This window comes from Oncorhynchus masou, chromosome 31 (genome assembly GCF_036934945.1).
Source record: "Oncorhynchus masou masou isolate Uvic2021 chromosome 31, UVic_Omas_1.1, whole genome shotgun sequence".
Taxonomy (NCBI): Eukaryota; Metazoa; Chordata; class Actinopteri; order Salmoniformes; family Salmonidae; genus Oncorhynchus; species Oncorhynchus masou.
Window position 1 is genome coordinate 75603889 of NC_088242.1, and position 22474 is coordinate 75626362.

The 22474-nt window shown below is 42.8% G+C and overlaps 1 pseudogene; it reads left to right on the forward strand.

Moving 5' to 3' along the window:
* Positions 1-2361: 2361 nt before the first annotated feature.
* Positions 2362-22474, forward strand: part of LOC135525017 (splicing factor 3B subunit 3-like) — a 32512-nt pseudogene continuing 12399 nt past the window's right edge.

Consider the following 22474-nt stretch of genomic DNA (forward strand, 5'->3'; position numbering starts at 1 on the left):
GCAAGTTGTGGCCTTGTTCAGCATCCCCACTGAGTACAGGAAGGCTCCACTAGCAAAAAAGCGCAAGGCCACACAAACCATTTGCTCCACACTCAGTGCATGGCTCCGTGCAGTGCGGTGCTTAATCCTGGGACCCAGTAGTCTGCATAGATACCTGATGCCATCTGCAGAAAACCTGTATCTTTCATATAGATGGTCATCAGGGAAGGCCAGTGGGTCCAACCGGTCCCTGAAGACCCTTTCTCGCCTGAAGGCTCTCCTCAGCACAAGTGCTTCTTCATCCACCACATCTCGCACGAATGGGCATGCCATTGTCAGAGCAGAAAGGAACACACAATTTTGGGCCTTCATATAGGCTAGTGGCCACACCTGGTGCTGGGGGGTGGGCAAAGAGGGCGATGCCTTATAACGATGACTTGGTTGTACTGATTGCTGGGAAAGTAAAAAAACCTTAGAAAGATGCCACCGTCCTGTGTGCTCACAATAAGAGCTCATATGTCATGGCTCACTTGACTTTACGAGAATATACCTAATTTTTATTTTGAGCTGTGTCATCTTCTTGGAGCTGGGGGAGGAAAGAAAAATAATGATTAATACATTTGTGTTACAGTTAGCATACAGTGTACATTGAAGGCATATCTCACCTCTCTCTCAAGTTTTTTATTTCAAGGTCCAGTTTCCTAATTGTCCTCTTTTTTATTTCGGACTCCAGTGCAAGATTTTCCATCTTTTTCTTCTTGTACTGAATGTCTATGTCTGCCAGTTCTATTTGGCGCCGGAGGTGGTTGCCATACAACTTTCTGATAGCTTGTGAGCTCTGTGAACACAATACGAGAACTGTGAGATTGTTTTGGAAAATTAGCGCAGCTGGAATTTGGCAGGATGTGGTGTCCTTTTATTAATACGCACTATGTTGCCAGGCTGGTTTTCCCACTGTATAGCATCTGGGTCCTGTAAAATAAATTAGATTTTTTGATGAGGACTCCTCACCATTGTAGAGTAAATAGTACTTTCACAGTCTTAACATGATACCTCATGCCTTCTGGAATCCAGAGAGATGGTCTCCTCCTCATCATCGTCTCCATCATGTGCTGTTGCTGCTGCACTGGGGCCTTCACCCTATCACATTTAATCGGATTCATATTGAAGCTAGTAGACAAGACATGCCAGGCCTACAGTATGCCTTTGATGGAGTACTCACTGGATCAGCATCGTCTGGTGCTTGTGCTGGTGGCTCTAACAGGAACACAGTGCTGCCAGACACTGCAAGGCAATAGGTAAACCAAAGTCAGACAGTCCAAATTGATTCAATATGAATGTGGTTGTATCCCATGTAGAGATGGAAGGACATACCTTGAATGAAGCGGGTGGCATCTTGGGAGGAACCTATGCTAGTCTCTTTCCCCCAGGGATCCCCTCTAAGACGGGCCTGCCTTTATTTAGCTCCAAGGCCATGTCCTCTGCTGGGGTAAGGTCAGCCTTTGGTGACCCACCACCCGTGCCTTGTCTGTGGGTATTCTTTTTCACTGCTAAAACAGTACAGACAATGTGTGAGCAGGCACCTTCTGGGTACAATATATGCTTGTGCTTTGTTAAATATTAGTCAGGGACCATACCATTCTGCAGAATGTTCTTGTTTTGATTTTGACCTGCTGCCATGTCCGTTTTGGCCCGTTCATGTTTAATCTACACACACACACACACACACACATTTAATGGAGTCACACTGCAAAAAATTACTTGGTATTTTTGTCTTGTTTTCAGTAAAAATATAAAAAAAATTATCATAGCTTTATACAGTGTGATGGAGTTACTTTACACAATTTCACTCATATCTGCAGTGCATTTCAATTAAACATTTAACCGTTTCATAATTACAGTACAACTGCATTTTTGGAGATGTGAATTAAATATTTGAATTGTAATTGTGATGTTTCAGCGGAGCGGTGAGTGTGTAATTGTGCACTACTTACGCATTCAGGCGGTCTGCAATACTTTGCCACGCTTTTTCTCTTTGCTTTATCACTGTGGCGGTGTTGCCTTTCTTCTTAATTATATCTTTTACCTCCTCGTATGCCTCCATGAGGATTTGTGCTTCCGACGGGGAAAAGTACGCGGCTCTAGTTGCCATGGTAAATCAGTTAATCTGTGATCTGTGGCGGGGTCTATTTGAGTGAGCCGTGAGCGCGCACCTATCCCAGGATTGGTTTCACCTGGCTTAATGAATCCGTGTCTGCTCATCCTGGCTTGGTCTTTGTGCAACCAATTAAGCCTGGACGCACATGTTTTGGCTTCATTGAGCTCAGCTGAGTCATTTATCCCGGATGTCTTAATTCTACTTTTGTGCAACAGGCCCCTGTTCTTGTGTTTTCCTTGGTAAAGTCGGACCTGGCTAGTTGCAGCAGCGACCAGTGGGTTTGTGTACAATCCACTTAACAAAGTTGGCTTGCTAACCTTAGCTAGCTACAGTAGTTTAACTTATCTAAATAGTTATGGTTTTGTTTGTAATAAATGTTGACTAGTTAACTATCGTCAACAGATGACGAAATGCTTTTCTTGCAAATGTATGTGCAGTATCAACGACGATCATTACTTTGTTGCATTATGAGAGCTGAGGTCTCTAGCCAATTGATACCCTGTCATATAAAAGCTAGGTTGCTAGTTATGTTTTAACACTTCCAACAATGCGAAACTTTGTTTGTGTGCAACACTTTACTAATCCTTTCTCCCACAGCTGTGGCCTATTTCACCTGCACCTGAAGGTTGCGAAACAGACACTGTTTCTGTATAACCTGACCCCGCAGCTTGCTGCTGGCGTCACTTACGCCATCCATGGCAACTTCTCAGGTACATACACATTATATACAAAAGTATGTGGACACACTTTCGGCTACTTCAGCCGCACCCGTTGCTGACAGGTGTATAAAATCGAGCACAGCCATGCAATCTCCATAGACAAATATTGTCAGTAGAATGGTTTTACTGAAGAGCTCAGTGACTTTCAAACCATGGCGCCTTTCCAACAAGTCAGTTCTGTTATTGTGAAGTGGAAATGTCTATGAGCAGTGATAGGCTACACAAACTCACAGAATGGGACCGCCGAGTGCTGTAGCACTTTAAAAAATCGTCTGTCCTTGGTTGCAACACTCACTACCAAGTTCCAAACTGCCTCTGGAAGCAACGTCAGCACAATAACTGTTCTTCGAGAGCTTCATGAAATGAATTTCCATTCACAAGCAGCTGCAACACAAGCCCAAGATCACCATGCCCAGTTTGGGGAAGGCCCTTTCTTATTTCAGCATAACAATGCCACCGTGCACAAAGCAAGGTCCATACAGAAATGGTTTATCGAGATCAGTGTAGAAGAACTTGACTGGCCTGCACAGATTCCTGACCTCAACCCCATTAAACTCCTTTGGGATGAATTGGATCACCGACTGCAAGCCAGGCCTAATCGCCCAACATCAGTGCCCGACCTCACTAATGTTCTTGTGGCTGAATGGAAGCAAGTCCCTGCAGCAATGTTCCAACATCTAGTGGAAAGCCTTCCCAGAAGAGTGGAGGCTGTTATCGCAGCAAAGGGGGAACCAACTTCATATTAATGGGCAGGTGTCCACATACTTTTGGGCAGTTAGTGTAACATCCCCTCTTTTGCTTGCTCATCCCTGAGTGTTTATATGGGGTGAAAGTAAACCGAAACAGAGTAATGGCAGAATAAATAGTGTAGCTCCACCATACTGGTTGACCATGAGCCTATCACAATTAAAACATATATGCCAAGAACTGGAAGCTTTCACACTGTCATTACTGCATGTCAGTCACATGGAAAATGAGCGAATGGATTTGAACGTGCAGTTGATGCACCAATTCAGGTTGCAAGTGTATGCTTGATGAAAGGCCATCACTGAATGTCATTCATGAACCTTTTTGGTGTTTTGTAAGATGTTTTTGTTTGCATTTCTAAAATGGTAGGTGCACAGTCCACTGTATGGATGCTGGAATTATTTTTGTGTACAAAAGTGGGTAGGTGCCTTTTGAAATTGTTTGACAATCAGATGAAAACATCATAACTGGTTTTTGGTAATGCCACATTTGAAAGGTAATACATGTTTGAATTAAATGACTAATCTTTACTATTAGGCCCACAGAGATCCTATTAAATTCATATGGATTCTATATGTAATGCTATGTTTAGAATGAAACACAGAAAAGTACAAGTGTGTGCACACTGAAGAGGTCCCGTACCAGGAATAAATCTACTTTCACCCTGAGTGTATATACTGTATAAATTTGTCACATATGATCAGTTTTGGGAATATTTATTGACTTGCCTTGCGGGAACCAAGATGCAGGAGAGTTGTTTCTTGGCGGGAAGATCATCGAGCTCCTGCGTCTAGATGCCAACCCAGGGAAGGTTCATACCCTGCTCACCATGGAGGTGTTTGGCAATATCTGCTCCCTTATGGCCTTCAGGCTGACTGGAGGAACTAAAGGTGTGTGTTATGTATGTATGTGTGTCTGCCTGTACACCTGAGATTGCATTTTGGTATATAGATATGACTCAATCTTGGCGTCAAGAGTAGTTGCTGTGTGTAATGTAGATTCATATTTTCTATGTATGTGGTTGAAAAACTCTGTTTTTGAAATCTCTTTTGAGACATTTGTGCTTTTCATCCCTAGACTACATTGAGGTGGGCAGTGACTCGGGCCTCATCGTGATCCTGGAGTACCACCTTTCCAATAACACGTTTGAGAAGATCCATCAGGAGACCTTTGGCAAGAGTGGCTGTCGTCGCATCATCCCTGGACAGTTCCTTGCCGTCGACCCCAAGGGCAGGGCAGTCATGATGGGTAAATAAGCTCCGAGAACTGTGAGAGATTGTTTTGGAAAGTGTTGATAACGGTCATTTTTGTTGTTGACATCTATGACTTGATGGGATAATCCCCTATTGCAATGGACGGTTTTCATCTCCGAGTTTACTGATTTACATTTGTTTCCAGGTGTTGTAGTTTACTGATTACCTCTGTGTTTCCAAGTGCCATTGAGAAGCAGAAGCTGGTATACATCCTGAACAGAGATGCAGCAGCACGTCTCACCATCTCCTCTCCCCTGGAGGCTCACAAGGCCAACCTGCTGGTGTACCACGTGGTAGGAGTGGACGTGGGCTTTGAGAACCCAATGTTTGCCTGTCTAGAGACTGACTATGAGGTGAGAGCCCAGCACTGACCCCTATGATATGTGAATTGGCTCATGCACTCTTGTTACGTTCCACATACCTGGACTTCTTTACACAGACTCAGATGTGCTGCTACTTTATTCGCTCTCTACCCACCCAAGTGTTGTTGAAATGATGAGTCTTCATGTCTCTTCTCTGACAAACCACTGGAGAGAGCTTAGACACCTCTGATCCCCACACAGCTGCTCTGCTACTACAGCTGTCCTGTAAATCCTCATCCGTCCTCTTTGTTTCCACTGACCCACAGCATGTGACCTATTACTTCTACCTCCGTCCAGGAAGCTGACAATGACCCCACTGGAGAGGCTGCATCCAATACCCAGCAGACACTGACCTTCTATGAGTTGGACCTCGGTCTGAACCACTTGGTGTGCAAGTACAGCGAGGCCCTGGAGGAGCATGGCAACTTCCTCATCACAGGTAGCTACTTATTATTTCCAGTAGAGGGTGGTCAGAGCCAGGTTATGAGTTGTTTGCAGCCTTTCCTCTTGTGTTCTACTGATGAGGTCTGCCCTTGCGCATTGCTCCTCACTTCTTCCTGCTGGGGTGAAGATTAGTCCTCATTGTTTGGATGACTGCACACCCACTGGCTGGGAAATGGCCACAGTGCCACTATAGAGAGAGAGAGAGAGAGAGAGAGCCTGTGCAGAAAATTTGGGTTGACGTGATTATTGGGTCTCTTCCCTGACTATCCACTGGAGAGAGCTTCTGATTTCAACACAAACAAGCTCACTGTTGTAGCTGTTCTGTTAGTGCCTTCAAAGCCTGGATTGTTTTTTGTAACACTACAGTGTAAACCAGGTATGTTAATCGGTTAGCTGCCGAAAGCACGACCAGTCAAATGTATTTATCGGTCTCTAGGGTCATTTGCATAATTGTGTGGAATTAAATTGGCGCGTGTATTTTTGTTAGTGGTCATGCATCTTATTTATTGCAATTGGAGCCTAGTTTGAGGAGCGGAATAGCGCGAGAGCTCGTCAAAAAGCATGTAATGGAGTGAAACCTGCTTCTGTAAACCCAGTCATTGAGCAACAAATAACAATTCTAAATGCAATCGCATGTTGAACTTTGATAGCCACAATTAAAATGTGAGCTTGAGGCAGTAATTGTTTGAAAGCTAAACCTTTTACTTAATGTCAAATGAGGCATGTCTTGCTTCAAAGTAGCCTTGCGAAAATCTAGCCATAAATGTTGAGGCAATTATTTTATCAAAACTTCCTCATGCCATTAACCAGCATTTCTCTCCTGTTCTATTTGGTTTCATATAAGAAGCCAAAGGCACAGTCCTAGTCATATTAGCAACTAGGGTTGGGCAGTTTCCAGATTTTCATATCGTCACAAAAACACAAAATAGACCATTAAGCACATGTTACCAGAATGCTAACACATTAGCACAAGTAATAGCAAATTTTCATGGAGGCTGCTAGCTAAATATGCTAATGAGCGCAAAATAAAATAAAACAATTGTGTGGACGAGCAATCCAGCTCATGAAGTTGTACACATGTGGTGCATTCGGAAAGTATTCAGAGCCCTTGACTTTTTCCACATTTTGTTACGTTACAGCCTTGTAATAAAATATATTAATTAAAACATTTTCCCTCAACCTACACACACTACCCGATAATGACAAAGCAAACAGTTTAAATATTTTTTGCACATTTATTACAAATAAAAGCATACCGTATTTACATAAATATTCAGACCTTTGCTATGAGACTCGAATTTGAACACAGGTGCACCCTGCAGCACATGACAGCCAGCTTGGAGTTTGCCAAAAGGCACCTAAAGGAATCTGACCATGAGAAACAAGATTCCCTAGTCTGATGAAATTCTGCTTGAACTCATTGGCCTGAAGTGTCATGTCTGGAGGAAACCTGGCACCATCCCTAAGGTGAAGCGTGGTGGCAGCATGCTATGGGGATGTTTTATAGTGGCAGGGACTGGGAGACTAGTCAGGATCAAAGGAAAGATCCTTGATGAAAACCTGCTCCAGAGCGCTCAGGACCTCAGACGGGCGAATGTTCACCTTCCCAACAGGACAACAACCCTAAGCATACAGCCAAGACAACGCAGGAGTGGCTTCGGGACAAGTCTCTGAAAGTTCTTGAGTAGCCCAGCCAGAGCCCACATTTTAACCTGATCGAATATCTCCGAAGAGACTTGAAAATAACTGCATCGACGCTCCCCATCCAACCTGACAGCTTGAGAGGATATGCAGAGAAGAATGGGAGGAGCTCCACCAAATATAGGTGTGCCAAGTTTGTAGCGTCATACTGGTGATTCAGCAAAGTACTGAGTAAAGGGTCTGAATACTTATGGAAATGTGATATTTCCATATACTTAAAAAAAAAAAAACTGTTTTTGCTTTGTCATTATGGGGTATGGTATGTAGATTGGCGGGGGACGATTTAATCTATTTTTTGTTATGTTACAGCCGTATTCTAATGTGGGGAAGTCAAGGGGTCTGAATACTTTCCGAATCCTAGTTACTATTAAATTCCCCTCTTTCTAAATTTCTAACTGATTTGTTACATGTGCTGTTTAGAACTGTTTTCCCATGAATTGCTTTTTGATAATGTTTGAAAATTGTTTTAGTAGCTGCTTCATTACAGCAGTTGCATGTTTAGTAATAGGCTGTAGTCTTTTGACTGGAGGACTGTAGGTTTTCTATTGTTGCATGTTTCTGTTAAACTCGTTGTATGTGTGCTTGGTATCGGAGAGGAAGAGGCGAAGCGAGAGGTTTCGCTCTCGACCAAAATTGGTCCCAAATAATCCCAATGCGTGTTTGGTCTTTATTTTGGGCCTAAACTTGTCGCCTGCCTCCCCACCTTGGAATAACTCTTATTGTTAGGGTGGAGACAAGCATCTCATCATTATATACAGGTCTCTGATAGTATTTTACTGTTTGGAAAAAAAATGTTTGTTGACCGGTTAATGAGGGTCAGTTAATTTGCATCCCTAGTGTAAACATTGTGTCATCATGACCCCCTCTTTTGTCCAGTTCCTGGAGGCTCTCATGGTCCTAGTGGGGTTTTCATCTGTTCAGAGAACTACATTACCTACAAAAACTTTGGCAATCAGCCTGACATTCGCTGTCCCATCCCACGCAGAAGGGTGAGTTTCTGTAAAGTTGAGTAAAAAATGTACTAACAAAGGACTTGGCTAACCAGACCAGTCGCATTGAATTTGTGAATGTTTGTATGGATCAGTTTTAAGTTATTGATACTATCCACACAGTGCCCTCATTCTTTATTTTGCCCTAAACACAGAATGACCTGGATGATTCTGAGAGGCATGATCTTCGTCTGCTCAGCCACCCACAAGACCAAGTCTGTTCTTTTTCCTGGCCCAAATGGAGCAGGGGGACATCTTCAAGGTCACCCTGAAGACGGATGAGGAGATGGTGAGGGCAGCAGTGTGCAGTCTGAGATAGAAACTGGGGGAGGGCAGCAAAGAGTGCTGTTGAAGTGATGAGTCTTCATGTCTCTTCTCTGACAACATGAATATAGCATAAACACCAGATCTCAGCACACACACAGGTCCGTGTTCACATGATGGGATTCTCATTCAAAAACATTTACAGAGATGAGGATGAAGTACTTTGACACCATCCCTGTAGCCACAGCTGAAGACCGGCTTCTTATTTGTCAGGAGAACCTCTCCCCCATCTCCTGCCAGGTGTGTGTATTTATGATGGAGCTCCGTTGGCAGCAGATAGTCTTCCTGGGGTCCAGTCAAATGAAGGCACTTGTACAATTTTAAAAACATTACAATACATTCACAGCAGAATGCCCTCAGGCTCCTACTCTACTACCACATATCTACAACACAGAATCTGTGTCTGCATGGTGTGTATGTTACTGTGTGTATATATACATGTGTCTGTGCCTATGTTTGAGTTGCTTCACAGTCCCTGCTGTTCCATAAGGTGTATTTTCATCGTTTTTTTGCACGAGTTACTTGATGTGGAATATAGTTCCATGTATTCATGGCTCTATGTAGTACTGTGCTTCTCCCATAGTCTGCTCTGGACTTGGACTTTTAAGAGACCTCTGGCATGTCTTGTGGGGTCTGCATGGGTGTCTGAGCTGTGTGCCAATAGTTTAAACAGACCGCTCGGTGCATTCAACATGCCAATACCTCTCACAAATACAAGTAGTGATTAAGTCACTCTCTCCTCCACTTTGAGCCATGAGAGATCGACATGCATGTTATTAATGTGTACGTCCAAGGGCTGCCCTGTTTTGAGCCAATTGCAATTTTCCTAAGTCCCTCTTTGTGGCACCTGACCTCACGACTGAACAGTAGTCCACGTGTGACAACTAGGGCCTGTAGGACCTGTCTTTTTTGATAGTGCTGTTAAGGTAGAGCAGCGCTTTATTATAGACTAACTTCTCCCCATCTTAGCTACTGTTATATCAATATGATTTGACCATGACAGTTTACAATCTAGGGTAACTCCAACTTATTCTTTGCCACCCATTCTGAAACGAACTGCAACTCTTAAGTGTTGCAGTCATTTAAGTCGCTGTAGAAGTTGACATGTATAGTGTTGAGTCGTCCGCATAGGGGCGGCAGGTAACCTAGTGGTTGGGCCAGTAACCGGAAGGTTACCGAATCCCCGCGCTGACAAGGTAAAAATCTGTCGTTCTGCCCCTGAGCCAGACAGTTAACCCACTGTTCCTCGGGTGCCAACGACATGTTGTCGATTATGGCAGCCCCTCACACTTCTCTGATTCAGAGGGGTTGGGTTAAATACGGAAGACACATTTCCGTTGAATATGTTCAGCTGTACAACTGATTAGGTATCTTTCCCTTACATAGACACACTGGCTTTATGCTTGTCGTTAGTAAATATTTTTTAAAGTAGACCGCTCGCTCCCCTGGGGATTTCTTAATTCTACCTGGATTATGTTGAAGAGGCTTCCATTTAATTACACCCTCTGTGCTCTGTTAGGCAGGTAACTTTTCATCCACAGTATAGCAGGGGGTGTAAAGCCATAACACGTACATTTTTCTAGCTGCAGACTATGGTTGATAATGTCAAAAGCCACACTGAAGTCTAACAAAACAGCCCCCACAATGTTTTTATCATCTCTTTCTCTCAGCCAATCAGTCATTTGTGTAAGTGCTGATCTTGTTGAATGTCCTTCACTATAAGTGTGATGAAAGTCTTGGAATGCTATTTTACAGTAAACAGATTAACATCTGGTCAAACAATTGTTTCCAAAAGTTGACTAATGCTTGGTAACAGGCTGATTGGTTACCTATTTGAGCCAGTAAAGGGGGCTTTACTATTCTTAGGTAGCGGAATGACTTGTTTCCCTCCAACCCTGGGGGGGGACACATTCTAGTAGGCTTAAATTGGAAATATGGCAAATAGGAGTGGCAATATCGTCCTCTATTATCCTCAGTAATTCAAGCCCCGTGGCTTGTCATTTTTTATTTTACCTTTATTTTACTAGGCAAGTCAGTTAAGAACAAATTCTTATTTTCAATGACGGCCTAGGAACAGTGGGTTAACTGCCTGTTCAGGGGCAGAACGACAGATTTGTACCTTGTCAGCTTGGGGATTCAAACTTGCAACCTTTCGGTTACTCGTCCAACGCTCTAACCACTAGGCTACCCTGCCGCCCCGTGGCTTGTCATTGATGATAGACAATACTTTTCACCTTTTCCACAATAACTTTACAGAATGAAAAATTACAATGCTTGTCTATAATAATTTGGTCAGATATACTTTGATGCATAGTGTCAGTATTTATTACTGGCATGTCATGCCTATGTTTGCTAATCTTGCCAATTAAAAAATAATTGAAGTAGTGGACATTATCAGTTGGTGTTGCGATGAATTGATTCAATGAATGATGGAGTTTGCCTTTTTTCCAAAATGTAATTTAAGGTGCTCCAAAGCTTTTTACTATCATTCTATATTTAATGTCTTTGTTTCATAGTGTAGTTAATTATTTGTATTCAGTTTAACCACATGATTTTGCAATAAGTCTGCCAATCGGTTGTGCAGCCAGACTTATTTGCCGTTCATTATTGCCTCATCCTTCTCAACCATACCATTTTTCATTTCCTCATCAATCCACAGGATGTAAGTTTTCAGTCATTTTCTTAATGCTTATTATCAACTGGAATAAGCAATTTCATAATTGTCAAGTACAGTATCTGTTTGCTCCTCATTACACACCACGGACCAACAGATTCTTTACATCAATAACAGGAATCAATACAAAATACACTTATACACTATATTAGGCCCAGCCTTTGGAACTTAAGTTTTCCTAGAGATGGCTACTGTATTGTGATCACTATATCCGATGGATCTGGATACTGCTTTCAAGCTCATTTCTGCAGCATTAGTAAAGATGTGATTAAATCAACATGTTTTAATTTCCTGTATTGTTTGTAACTACCATGGTAGGTTAACTGATAACCTGAACCAGGTTGCAGGCGCTAGTTACAGTTTGAAGCTTTTTCTTGATTGACAGGATGGCATTGTCTCCCTCAATCCGTGCAATGGCTACTGCTATAGGTTTCAGACTGCTTACCACTCTCTCCCAAAATACATCATCCTGGAGGATCCTCTTGATGGGGCTGTCCCTATTGGCAAACTGATATGGCCATTTCTTGGAGAGACTCCTTCCCCTCCAGGAAACTGTCAAACATGATGACAACACCACCCTAACGGGTGTTGCTGGGCAGCTTCAATGTGGTGCTCTTGTTCTTCTCACTTTGCTTGGTGAGGTAGCTTGGGGATAGGTTAACCAAAATATACCACAAGACCTATAATTGCCTTGTGTATCCCACAAAAAAGGGTTGCTGTGATAAGCTAACTTTTTTTGATGAATTTAAGCTAAATTCCCAGGCTTAATTTGCCCTGGAAAATTTCCAGAATTCCGGAAATTTAACGGAACGTTCCTGACCCTTTGCAACCCTACATCTGTTACTAGCAAATTATTGATTTCATTAACCTTGTTTCTTAATTAAGCTACATTTGTTAACATGGGCTATTTTGAACACTTTTCTTCTGGGATGCTTACTTGCTTTCATTGCTTTAATGGGAATCTTAGAAGCAGCTGTGCTCATGTTCTTTGTTAGTGCAGTGTGCACTGCTCAGTGGACTTCCTCCGAGGGCACACAGATTTAATGCTAACAGTATAAATCTGGTTCATAGGTACATGATTACTGCATACAATAGCTGTAGGATCAGTAGAGGCATTCCAGGGCAGTTAAAGGGACACATTAGGTTACTTATAATGTATGTATGTATGTATGTATGTATGTATGTGTGTGTGTGTGTGTGTGTGTGTGTTTGTGTGTGTGTATATATACACACACACACACACACGTTTTTATATGTCTGAGATGACAATTACAACAATACTGAATGAACACTTATTTTAATTTAATATAGCACATAAATAAAATCAATTCCGTCTCAAATAAATAATGTAAAAACAAAGTGTTGGAGAAGAAAGTAAAAGTGCAATATGTGCCATGTAAGAAAGCTAACGTTTAAGTTCCTTGCTCAGAACATGAGAACATATGAAAGCTGGTGGTTCCTTTTAACATGATTCTTCGTTTTAGGTTGTAATTATTATAATACTATTTCTCTCTATACCATTTTTATTTCTCATACCTTTGACTATTGGATGTTCTTATAGGCATTATAGTATTACCAGCCTTATCTTGGGAGTTGATAGGCTTGAAGTCATAAAGCGCTGTGCTTCAAGCATTGCGAAGAGCTGCTGGCAAACACAGGAAAGTGCTGTTTGAATGCGTACGAGCCTGCTGCTGCCTACCACCGCTCAGACTGCTCTATCAAATCATACACTTAACTAGGATATAACACACAGAAATACAAGCCTTGGGTCATTAATATGGTCAAATCCGGAAACTATCATTTCGAAAACAAAACGTTTATTCTTTCAGTGAAATACGTAACTCTTCCATATTTTATCAAACGGGTGGCAACCCTAAGTCTAAATATTGCTGTTACATTGCGCAAACTTCAATGTTATGTCATAATTCTGGCAAATGAATTAGTCATTGTTAGGAAGAAATGGTCTTCACACAGTTCGCAACGAGCCAGGTGGCCCAAACTGCTGCATATACCCTGACTCTGCTTGTACTGAAATTTCACTAGTTAATATTGCCTGCTAACATGAATTTCTTTTAACTAAAAAAATATATACTTGTGTATTGATTTTAAGAAAGGCATTGATGTTTGTGTTTAGGTTCATTGGTGCAACGATTATGCTTTTCGCAAATGCGCTTTTATGAAAGCCTCACCCGTTTGTCAAAGTAGGCTGTGATTCGGTGATAAATTAACAGGCACCGCATTGACTATATGCAACCCAGGACAAGCTAGTTAAACCATGTGCAGTTAACTAGTGATAAGTTTAATGCTAGCTAGCAACGTACCGTGGCTCCTTGCTGCACTCATGTAACAGGTCAGCCTGCCACGCAGTTTCCTTGTGGATTGCAATGTAATCGGCATCCAAAAATGCAGATTAATCAGTTGACCTCTAGTCTCATTGCAGCCTTATAGTGCTGTGAAAGGAAACTGGATCCCATATGATTTGGGTGGATCCCATCCTCCTTATAGAATGTGTTTTGTTTCCAAAAAGGTATCGCAATTGTCAACAAAAGTTACACATTGAGCTGCAATTATAATTTACTCGAGCTCTGGGATAAGGCATTGTGACCATTCCTGGTACAAAAACATCTCTTATTATGGAGCTGCCCAGAATCACTGCTGATGAAAGGACAAGGAAATCTGCCCACTTCCACGCTTCTCATGTTAACGTTCTTTAGCACTTTTCTGGGATACTTTAATATTTTTATTGCTTTATTGGGAAGCTTAGCAGGTGTGGTGTGTGTGTGTGTGTGTGTGTGTGTGTGTGTATTTCTGTGTTGTGTATTTGGTGTGCGTGTAGGGTTGCAATAGGTCGGAAACCTCATGGTAAATATCCAGAATTTTTGGGGAAATTTTCCATGGGAAGTTCATTTAGCTTAAATTCATCAAGAATTTTAGCTTTTAACTGAACTTTTTTGTGGGATACACAAGGCAAATCTAGATCTTGTGGCATATTTTGGTTAAACCTTCCCCAATTCAGTGGAGTTGCAACCCTCTGCATGCACAGTGCATTCTTCATCACATGTACAGCTGATTCTCAAGAGCTTGCACACTGAGTTGCTATTGAGCCCACACTACTACACTGTCTGAGCCAAGGACTACATGCTTTCTGGTAAGTTTTGATCACAATACTGGGTGGGGTGAATATTTTACATGATATACATTATTTTTTGTTAACTAGTAAATGGTGGCCTACAGCAAAGTGTTTAAATCATTTCTAACTTAACAATTTCTGCTAGTTAGTTTTTGCTACCATGTGGGATTTCACTTGATTGAGCCTGCTAACTGAGTGTTAGTTCACCTGTTTCCATGTTTCATTTTAAACATTTATCTTATGAAGGAGGAGTTTAATCAAACTGCTTAACTATTTATCTGTACATGGAATTGTATTTTTTTTTTCTATTTAAAAAAAATAAAAAAAATTAGCCCTCATCTTTACAGGAAAATGCCACAGGCACTATCTGATGTGTGGAGACATTTCACTGCAGCTAATGTAGAAGGAAAAGCTGTGTACATTTGCAAATACTGTGCCAAATCATATGTGAAGAATGCAACAGATGCAGAATCATCTGGCCAAGTGCATAAAGTTCCTTTAGTGCTCACAACAAGCAACCTCTGACAACCTCCTGGAATCAGAAGTTGTTTTGACTCAATGGAGGAATGTGGTCAAAGAAATTATCAATGTTTTGTTCGAGCTGTGTATGCAACTGGTTCACCTCTGATACTCTTCCAATAATGTGTATTGGAAGAGATTTCTGAATGTTCTTCGCCCAGCAAAGGCCCCTCCAACCAGACATACTTTATCTACTCATTTGCTAGATGCAGAGTTCAAGTGAAGGTCAAGCAAATCATAGAGAAAGCAGACTGTATTGCAATCATCTCTGATGGGTGGTTGAATGTTCGTGGGCAAGGAATATTTAACTACATCTCAACCAGTAATTCTACAAGAGCACAGACACAAGGGACAACAGACACACCGGTCTCTACATTGTAGATGAGCTGAAGGCAGTCATCAATGACCTTGGACCACATAAGGAATTTGCGCTGGTGACAGACAATGCTGCGTACATGAAGGCTGCTTGGTCTAAAGTGGAGGAGTCCTACCCTCACATCACACCCATTGGCTGTGCTGCTCATGCATTGAATCTGCTCCTCAAGGACGTCATGGCACTGAAAACAATGGATACACTCTGCAAGAGAGCCAAGGAAATGGTTAGGTATGTGAAGGGTCATCAAGTTATAGCAGCAATCTACCTCACCAAGCAAAGTGAGAAGAATAAGAGCACCACATTGAAGCTGGCCAGCAACACCCGTTAGGGTGGCGGTGTTGTCGTCATGTTTGCCAGTTTCCTGGAGGGGAAGGAGTCTCCAAGAAATGGCCATATCACAGTTTGCTGACATGGACAGCCCCATCAAGAGGAGCCTCCTGGATGATGTGTTTTAAGAGAGTGGTAAGCGTCCTCAACTCCTGAAACCTATAGCAGTAGCCATTGCACGGATTGAAGGAGACAATGCCATCCTGTCTGATGTTCAGACTCTGCTTGCAGATGTAAGGGAAGAAATCCGCCCTGCCCACTTTACTGTTGCTCCAAGCAGAGGAGACTGCAGTTCTGAAATGCATCAAAAAGCATGAAGAATTCTGACTGAAGCCCATACACACCGTAGCGTACATGTTGAACCCCAAGTATGCTGGCAAGAGCATCCTGTCTGTTGCAGAGATCAACAAGGCCTGTGGTGTCATAACTACCATGTCTTGCTACCTTGGCCTGGATGAGGGCAAGGTTCTTGCCAGTCTGGCGAAGTACATTTCCAAGCAAGTTGTTTGAGATGGTGATGCAATATGGAAGTCGTGCCAACATATATCATCAGCCACCTGGTGGAAGAGAGACTTTGTGGAACTGAGGCTCTTTACCCTGTTGCTTCCATTCTCCAAATCCCACCAACATCAGCCACCTCAGAGCGCAACTGGTTTTGCGTTTGGGAATTCGATGTCCTTGTTTGGGAACACACACCAAAGCACGCTACAGAACAATATAAGGGTTGAAAAATTGGTGGCCATCCAGGCAAATTTTAGGCTTTTTGAGCCTGACAACGAGCCATCCTCAAGGTTGGACAGTGACGATGAAGCCTCAGTCTGCTGTTCAAGAAATTGACATTGAGGAGGTCCAGAAGACATGGAAGCCTGAGAGGAAGACAGCCAAAGCTTTAGTTTCTAGGCTATCATTTTACAGATGTACAGTATATCACAAGTGAGTACACCCCTCACATTTTTGTAAATAATTGAGTATATCTTTTCATGTGACAACACTGAAGAAATGGCACTTTGCTACAATGTAAAGTAGTGAGTGTACAGCTTGTTCAACAGTGTAAATTTGCTGTCCCCGCTAATCAACACACAGCCATTAATGTCTAAACCGCTGGCAACAAAAGTGAGTACACCCCTAAGTGAAAATGTCCAAATTGGGCCCAATTAGCCATTTTCCCTCCCCGGTGCCATGTGACTCGTTAGTGTCACAAGGTCTCAGGTGTGAATGGGGAGCAGGTGTGCTAAATTTGGGGTCAGCGCTCACACTCCCTCATACTGACTGGTCACTGGAAGTTCAACATGGCACCTCATGGCAAAGTACTATCTGAGGATCTGAAAAAAATAATTGTTGCTCTACATGAAGATGGCTTGGGCTATAAGAAGATTGCCAAGACTCTGAAACTGAGCTGCAACACGGTGGCCAAGACCATACAGTGGTTTAACTGGACCGGTTCCACTCAGAACAGGCCTCGCCATGGTCAACCAAAGAAGTTGAGTGCACATGCTCAGCGTCATATCCAGAGGTTGTCTTTGGGAAATAGACATAAGAGTGCTGCCAGCATTGCTGCAGAGGTTGAAGGGGTGGGGGGTCAGCCTGTCAGTGCTCAGACCATATGCCGTACACTGCATCAAATTGGTCTGCATGGCTGTCGTCCCAGAAGGAAGCCTCTTCTAAAGATGATGCACAAGAAAGCCTGCGAACAGTTTGCTGAAGACAAGCAGACTAAGGACATGGATTTCTGGAACCATGCCCTGTGGTCTGATGAGACCAAGAAACTTATTTGGTTCAGATGGTGTCAAGCGTGTGTGGCGGCAACCAGGTGAGGAGTACAGAGACAAGTGTATCTTGCCTACAGTCAAGAATGGTGGTGGGAGTGTCATGGTCTGGGGCTGCATGAGTGCTGCCGGCACTGGGGAGCTACAGTTCATTGAGGGAACCATGAATGCCAACATGTACTGTGACATACTGAAGCAGAGCATGATCCCCTCCCTTCGGAGACTGGGCCGCAGGGCAGTATTTCAACATGATAACGACCCCAAACACACCTCCAAGACGACCACTGCATTGCTAAAGAAGCTGGGGGTTAAGGTGATGGAATGGCCAAGCATGTCTCCAGACCTAAACCCTATTGAGCATCTGTGGGGCATCCTCAAACGGAAGGTGGAGGAGTGCAAGGTCTCTAACATCCACCAGCTCCATGATGTCGTCATGGAGGAGTGGAAGAGGACGCCAGTGGCAACCTATGAAGCGCTGGTGAACTCCATGCCCAAGAGGGTTAAGGCAGTGCTGGAAAATGATGGTGGCCACACAAAATATTGACACTTTGGGCCCAATTTGGACATTTTCACTTAGGGGTGTACTCACTTTTGTTGCCTGCGTTTTAGACATTAATGGCTGTGTGTTGATTTTATTTTGAGGGGACAACAAATTTACACTGTTATACAAGCTGTACACTCACTACTTTACATTGTAGCAAAGTGTCATTTCTTCAGTGTTGTCACATGAAAAGATATACTCAAATATTTACAAAAAATGTGAGGGGTGTACTCACTTGTGATATACTGTTTGTTGAAAACCTTTTGGGAGATGCGATGGATCATTCAATATTTCCTTTTGTTCAGTGAAATCATCCCATGTGAAGAGTTGACTCATTTAATTAAAGTTCAGCTTGTAACTACATTGTTTTATTACTATAGGAAGGAGTTAATCATTGCAATTATGTCTACTTATGATAAGGTTTGTTTGTCGCCATATGGTAAATATAAACAATGCAAAAAACATCTACATTTAAATCGTATTAGTATTCATTTGCATATTCCTGTTATTTCCACGACTGAATATTCCCCAAAATGTGCAACCCTATGTGCGTGTCAATAGTTTTCGATTCCCATAAATAAAAAAATCTAAGGTGGTTATGCACCTTTTCCTCTTGTACTCAACCGAGGTGTTTTCCCATTTTTGGATACGGTGTGGCTCACCACATGCAGGCAGAGGCCAGACAGCCTCACAATCAAACTGATTTTTGCTCGCTTACCATGCGGGTTAGTAGGAGGACAAATGGGGCAGGGTTTGAGGAGAGGGATGTTATGCTGTTGCAGTGATGAGTCATGTTTCTTCTCTGACTAAATGGTTTTCAATAAAACTTCAAAAGGTTTAGAGTTAACTTTGGCTGCTGGGGAGCAAGGAAACCCACAGCTCTGCTAAAACCACTTACAACTGTGTGCTGTTTTCAAGGAATTTAACGAAATGCCAACTATTTGGTCTTGAAGAGCGTAGTCAGACCGACACATTCCATGCAAAACAATTGTGCCCATTTTAGCTTTGTTATACTGCATGATCTTGTAATTTCAGATGCGTAGGGTAGCCTCACGTTCTCTCTCAATATTAGGCGCCATTGGATAATTGCGTGAGATAAAATTGACCAACTATACCTGAAGAGTATGGAATTGAACCTAAACCACTCAATCTTTTGTGGGCACTGCCTATCATGCAGCACTAGGGCGCATTTGCCATGGTACTGTTAGATGTTTACTTTGCAAGCACCAGTATATTCTTTGTACAGTTGGCTAAACATACTCTATAGTGAGTGGTAATTAGACCTAATGTACTTTTTTCTCCAACCAATGTAGGCCTACCTAGCGACGTCAATTAACATGATCCTCTTTTAAACATTTTTTTTTAACTACCTTTGCACCTGACAGACATTTGGGCTATTGATTTATGGACCACATCAAATTAACTAGCGTCAATATGGCTAGTTAACAAACTTTCAGTGGATAAACTAGATGGCAAACAAATCAAATAATATAGTGATGTTGACCGTAGTCCAAATGACAACTTCTCCAGGACGAGGACAATTTGCCCCCCAGCAGCCAAATTGAATGTATTATGACATTTTTATTGTAAACTACCTGTAATAATAGTCTAAGAACCTCTGATCTCCGCATTATACACTGTCAGACTGCCTGTTTTACTTGATATTCTAACTCCGATAGAATACTGATCTCGTCACTGGCTCATTTCTCCTACTCATCTCTCTTACTCTTTGTCCGTCTCTAGATTGCTGACCTGACAGCTGGGGAGTGACCTCATTAGCATGTGGCAGGGGACCCAAATCCGTCCTCAGACATGGACTGGAGGTATGTGTTCTGCTATTCCACCTCCCAGAAAGTGCTCCTACACACACATTCACACTGTGTGTGACATGCCACAGTAGTATTTGAGCAATGACTACATTTGAACAAACTTATGCAGATACTCACTCACATGCACACCAGAAACCAGATTTGGGCAGAGTTTGGTTTCTAGGTTTTCATTAGAAGCTGTAAAAGTGATGATATTCATGTCTCTTCTCTGACAAAGCACTGGAGAGAATGTGTATACCTCTGATCCCAGCAGATCTTAACATCTTAATGCACAGGATGGTAAATGCTTAGGTTCGAAGGCGGTGAGTATCAATCTGATCAGTGCTTGTTCCCTCCAGGTGTCAGAGATGGCTGTATCTGAGCTGCCCGGTAAGCCCAATGCTGTGTGGACTTTGCGCCGACACATTGAAGGTATTTGTTAAAGGTCCAATGCAGCCGTTTTGGCCTCAAATTATTTCAGGGTAACAAAGTACCTTTCTATGATTGTTAGCAGATACGTTTCTCAAGCAAAATTTTTGCTGGACTGTCTAGGAGTGTTTTGAGTGGGGAGGGGAAAACAAACATTTGCTGTTATTGGCTGAGTGATTTGGAACTTTCTTTTTGGTCTAACTAATTTACTGCATGGTGATTTATTCTCCCACCAAAATGAGCAGATTATTTTTTTTCAAACCACTAACACTAAAAGGGTATCTTTCACTATTTAATAGTATTGCAACCACAGTGTGGAAATGTATATACATCAATTTCTTATCTGTAGTTGCAAGTTATTCTCCTATCAGTTACAATCCACATCTGCAGTATTTGGTTGCAGTTATTGTAAACTCAGCAAAAAAAGAAACATCCTCTCACTGTCAACTTTTTGTTTTCAGCAAACCTAACGTAAATATTTGTATGAACATAAGATTCAACAATTGAGACAAACTTAACAAGTTCCACAGACATGTGACTAACAAATGGAATAATGTGTCCCTGAACAAAGGGGGAGGTCAAAATCAAAAGTATTTTGGTATGGCCACCACCAGCTGCATTAAGTATTGCAGTGCATCTCCTCCTCATGGACTGCACCAGATGTTCCAATTCTTGCTGTGAGATGTTATCCCACTCTTCCACCAAGGTACCTACAAGTTCCCAGACATTTCTGGGGGGAATGGCCCTCACCCTCAGATCCAACAGGTCCCAGACGTGCTCCATGGGATTGAGATCCGGGCCCTTCGCTGGCCATGGCAGAACAGGGATTTTCCCGTCTTGCAGGAAATCCCTCACAGAACGAGCAGTATGGTGTTATATAATTATTCATACACATAGCTCATATATTATACAGCGCTAAGCTAATCTGCCTGACTCAAGTCATTTCTTGTACCCCTGCTAAAACAGGAACCGACAAACATACCCAGCAATAAACTACCCCCCTGAGCTCTGTTGTCTCAGCTCTATTGTTTCAAGACCCCTCTGATCTCCGGTCTCACTGTCCCCTGACACACACATACCCAGCAATAAACTACCCCCCTCAGCTATGTTATTTCACGACCCCATTTGCTCCCTTATCTCACGACTCTGGGACACACACGGACATTCCATCACACGAACACACACCTGGCCATAATGGGACACACAAACATCTTCTTGCATAAACACACACACACACACACACACACTCCACTCCCCTTTCTACTGGGCAGGAGCCAGGATGGGACGACTTCACGGGGCACCAATAAGGCTCCTGCACAGGCTCGGTCAGGACCCGCCTCCAACCTTCACCGACCAGTCAGAAGACCAACACGACAAGACTCCACCTACATATTCCATGTATAAAATCTGTTGTGACCAATATCTAGGCCTCTTTTTCACCTGACTCCTTACCGGGTTATATGAACTAGATCCGTGCACGTTAAACTGCGGGACAAGATATCTTTGATCAATAAACGGCCTTTTTGATACACCTGATTCCACTCTGTCCAGCGTGGTTGATTTGCATTCCCTCTCCAGTATAGAACACTAACAATGGCTGGTGGCATTGTCATGCTGGAGGGTCATGTCAGGATGAGCCTGCAGGAAGGGTACCACATCAGGGAGGAGGATGTGTTCCCTGTAACGCACAGCCTTGAGATTGCCTGCAATGACAACAAGCTCAGTCTGATCATGCTGTGACACACCGCCCCCAGACCATGACGGCCCCTCCACCTCCAAATCGATCCCGCTCCAGAGTACAGGCCGTAAAGCTCATTCCTTCGACGATAAACGCGAATCCGACCATCACCCCTGGTGAGACAAAACCGCTACTCGTCAGTGAAGAGCACTTTTTGCCAGTCCTGTCTGGTCCAGCGACGGTAGGTTTGTGCCCATAAGCGACGTTGTTACCAGTGATGTCTGGTGAGGACCTGCCTACAACAGGTCTACAAGCCCTCAGTTCAGCATATTGCGGACAGTCTGAGCACTGATAAGAAATCAGTGCCCAAGTAATCTCATGCATAATAGAGAGACACGTGATCATATACAAATGGTAAGCAAGTCTTAAAATTGTTTGTCTTAACATCTGTTTGGGCTTCTTGCGGTCAATTTCCAGTCTACAAATTGTAAGTATGTTCCGGCCCCCCGACCATCCACTCAACAATTCTAAATGTGATCACATGTTGGTG